The sequence below is a fragment of the Gossypium arboreum genome, chromosome 13 (genome assembly GCF_025698485.1).
Source record: "Gossypium arboreum isolate Shixiya-1 chromosome 13, ASM2569848v2, whole genome shotgun sequence".
In the NCBI taxonomy this organism is placed as follows: Eukaryota; Viridiplantae; Streptophyta; class Magnoliopsida; order Malvales; family Malvaceae; genus Gossypium; species Gossypium arboreum.
The window spans coordinates 77135065-77139253 of NC_069082.1; the positions used below are offsets into that span (position 1 = coordinate 77135065).

Consider the following 4189-nt stretch of genomic DNA (forward strand, 5'->3'; position numbering starts at 1 on the left):
TTGACAAAGAAATCGATCGTACAGTTCGCAAAAATCAAAGAGAAATAAGGAGAAGCTTACGATACACAGAAAATGAGCAAGAATACAATACTCAACCCCCAATTGAAAAGATGGCTGAAAACCAAGGCAATTAGCTACCTCCTACAATTACGGCGAATCAAAATTCTGCTCCACACACTATGTATGATTATGCTAAACCTTCTTTAACAGGAACTTAATCTAGCATAGTTAGACTTGCTGTAGCTACAAATAATTTTGAATTAAAACCTAACACTATTTAAATGATACAATAATTTGTTTAGTTTGATGGTTTGCAGGATGAAGATGCCAACGCTCACTTAGCAAACTTTCTGAAATTTTACGATACATTTAAAATCAATGGCATTTCTGATGATGCCATTCCTCTTCAGTTATTCCCTTTTTCATTGAGGAACAAAGTTAAATAGTGGTTGAACTCATTACCACGAGGGTCAATTACTACTTGGGAACAAATGACCGAAAAATTTTTACTAAAATATTTCTCGTCGGCTAAAACGGCTAAATTACGTAATGATATCTCTTCTTTTGTGCAGATGGATTTAGAAACACTCTACGATGCATGGGAGAGATACAATGACCTTTTAAGAAGATACCCCCAACATGGGTTACCACTTTGGCTCCAAGTACAAACATTTCACAATGGTCTGAATCCTTCGACTCGGCAAATGGTTGACGCAGCTGCTGGCGGAACCATCAACAATAAAACACTGGAAGATGCCTATGAGTTTATAGAGGAGATGTCACTGAATAACTATCAGTGGCAAGTCATGAGGACAAAGCCAACGAAAACAGCCGGCGTTTATAACATCGATTCGGTCACCATGCTCTCTAATCAGGTAGAACTGTTAAATAAAAAGATTGATGGTTTTCTTAATTCTTCACAGGTTCACCCAGTAATGCAGTGCGAAGCAAGTGGAGATGGAACAACCCATTGGGAATATCAACCTTATGACCACAACATGGATAACGAGCAACTAAACTACATAGGTAATAATCCTCGACCTCAAAACAATTCATTTAGTAACACTTATAATGCAGGTTGGAGGAACTATCCCAATTTTTCGTGGGGAGGCCAAGGAAATCAAAGACCATAACATCCTCCAGATTTTCAGCAACCACTCTACCAACCGGAAAAGAAGCCGAACCTTGAAGAGATGCTCTCAAGGTTTATATCGGTGTCAGAAACTCTTTTCTAGAACACCAAGACAGCACTTAAGAATCAACAAGCATCGATCCAAGGGCTCGAAACTTAGATAAGCCAACTATCCAAACTGATATCAGAAAGACCACTAGGAAATTTACTTAGTAATACCAAATCAAGAGAGCATGTCAAAGAAGTTACACTAAGGAGTGGGAAAGTGTTAGTGGAATCTGAAAAGAAGTTAGCACAAGAAGCTGTGAAAGTGAAAGGAGGGAAGAAAAACCCGGAAATAGTGACAAACCAGTGCCGGAGGAATATAAACCACCAGTTCCATATCCAACAAAAATGAAAAAAAAATCGCATTGATGCACAATTCGATAAGTTTCTTGAACTTTTTAAGCAATTACATATCAACTTACCTTTTGTTAAAGCCATCTCGTAGATGCCTACCTACGCAAAATTTTTGAATGAGCTTCTAACAAATAAAAGGAAGTTCAGGGACTTATTTACAGTAGAACTCAACGAGGAGTGCATAGCCATACTCCAAAACAAGCTGCCGACCAAACTGAAAGATCCAGGAAGCTTTACTATCCCTTGCTTAATTGGTAGTTTGAATGTTGAAAAAGCACTAGCTGATTTAGGCGCTAGCATTAATTTGATGCCATATAAAATGTTCAAACAACTTGGTCTTGGGGAACCTAAACCTACTAGGATGAGTACTCAATTAGCAGATAGATCTGTTAAATATCCTAGGGGTATTATAGAAGACGTACTCGTAAAAGTAGATAAATTCATATTCCTTGTTGATTTTGTTGTACATGACATGTATGAAGATGTGGAAGTACCCTTAATTTTAGGACGCCCATTACTAGCCACTGCTATAGCTGTAATTGACGTGGGTGACGGTAAATTGGTACTTAGAGTAGGTGACGAGGAGATTATCTTTAAAATTTATGATGCTATGAGATTCTATAGGGAACAGGATGATTCATGTTACTTTATTGACTCTATTCATCATATAACTCAAGACTCTTTTCAGGAAATTGCACAAGAGGAGACGACGGAACCGTATCCAGCTCAAGGCGAGGAGACAAGTAAGAAACCTAATGACCATTCATCAAGACAAGTAGAATATGAGGGCATTAAGATAACCGATGAACTTAAGCAAAAACCCTTTATTAAGGAGCCTTCCAAACTGGAACTTAAACAATTACCAAACCACTTAGAATACGCATTCCTTGGAAATAATTCTACATTACTAGTTATTATTGCTTCTAGCTTGCAGCCCAAGGAGAAAGAGGAATTAATCCAAGTATTAAAATAACATAAAAAGGCCATAGCTTGGAAAATTTTTGACATTAAAGGAATCAGCCCTTCTTTTTGCACCCACAAAATTTTGATGGAAGATGAATACAAACCGTGTGTGCAAGCTCAAAGACGTCTGAACCCCAACATGAAGGAAGTTGTAAAAGCTGAGGTAATTAAACTTCTAGATGCTGGACTTATTTATCCTATTTCTGATAGTTCTTGGGTAAGTCCAGTGCAGGTTGTCCCCAATAAAGGAGGCATGACGGTTGTGACCAATGAGAAAAATGAATTAATCCAAACAAGAACAGTCACAGGATGGAGAGTTTGCATAGACTACAGGAAACTGAATGATGCCACAAGAAAAGATCACTTCCCCTTGCCATTCATTGACCAAATGTTGGAAAGATTATCCGGACACATGTATTACTGCTTTCTAGATGGACTCTCTGGTTACTTCCAAATCCCAATAGCTCCTGAATATTAAGAAAAGATGACATTCACATGCCCATATGGTACGTTCGCTTATCGTAGAATGCCTTTTGGATTATGTAATGCTCCTGCCACTTTTCAGCGCTGAATGATGGCCATATTCGACGAACTCGTGGAAGATATCATGGAAGTATTTATGGATGATTTTTCGGTATTCAGTAACACTTTCCATCTTTGCCTTAAAAATTTAAAACAAGTCTTAATAAGATGTGAGGAAACAAACCTTATACTTAACTGGGAGAAATGTCACTTCATGGTTCAAGAAGGCATTGTAATAGGACATAAAATTTCTAGTAAATGGATTGAGGTGGATAAATCTAAAATAGAAACAATCGAAAAATTACCACCTCCTAGTTCTGTTAAGGCTATTAGAAGCTTTTTAGGACATGTTGCTTTTTATAGAAGATTTATTAAGGATTTTTCTAAAATAGCTAAGCCTTTGACTAAATTGCTAGAAAAATATACACATTTTAACTTCGATCAAGAATGTTTAGAAGCATTTAATACTTTAAAGGATAAATTAATTAATGCTCCAATCATAATCGCACCTAATTGGAACTTGCCATTTGAACTAATGTGTGATGCGAGTAACTTTGCAGTAGGTGTAGTATTGGGACAGCGAAGAGACAAGCATTTTTAACCTATCTATTACGCCAATAAAACCATAATGACTGCACAAGAAAATTATACTACTACCGAAAAAGAGTTGCTAGTTGTGGTTTTTGCATTTGATAAATTTCGATCATATCTCATATTGTCTAAAGTTGTTGCTTACACTGACCATTCCACCCTTTGCTACCTTTTAACTAAAACTGATGCAAAACGTCAACTCATTCGATGGATTCTCCTATTGTAAGAATTCGACTTGGAGATTTAGGATAAGAAAGGAGTTGAAAATCTTGCGGCTGATCATTTGCCCAGGCTTGAGAAATCCAATACCGGAGAACTAGATGATGTTGAAATAAATGATTCATTCCCTGAAGAACAATTTTTCGCCATATCTAACTCCGAGGTACCTTGGTTTGCAGACATCGCAAATTTTTTAGCTGCTAACATTATCCCAAAAGGGTTAACACACCAGCAAAAGAAGCGATTCTTTAATGATGTAAAAAACTACTTTTGGGATGACACATTTCTGTTTCGCAGATGTGTAGATCAAGTCTTTAGAAGATGCATTAGAAGATCAGAAACATCAAAAATATTGGAACACTG

At 37.0% G+C, this 4189-nt stretch overlaps 1 non-coding gene across 1 annotated transcript; it reads right to left on the minus strand.

The window, feature by feature from the left end:
- Window positions 1-539: 539 nt before the first annotated feature.
- Window positions 540-646, minus strand: LOC128287082 (small nucleolar RNA R71). The gene has a single exon (XR_008277782.1). It is a non-coding gene; the product is annotated as a small nucleolar RNA R71 (small nucleolar RNA).
- Between the last annotated feature and the right edge of the window lie 3543 nt (window positions 647-4189).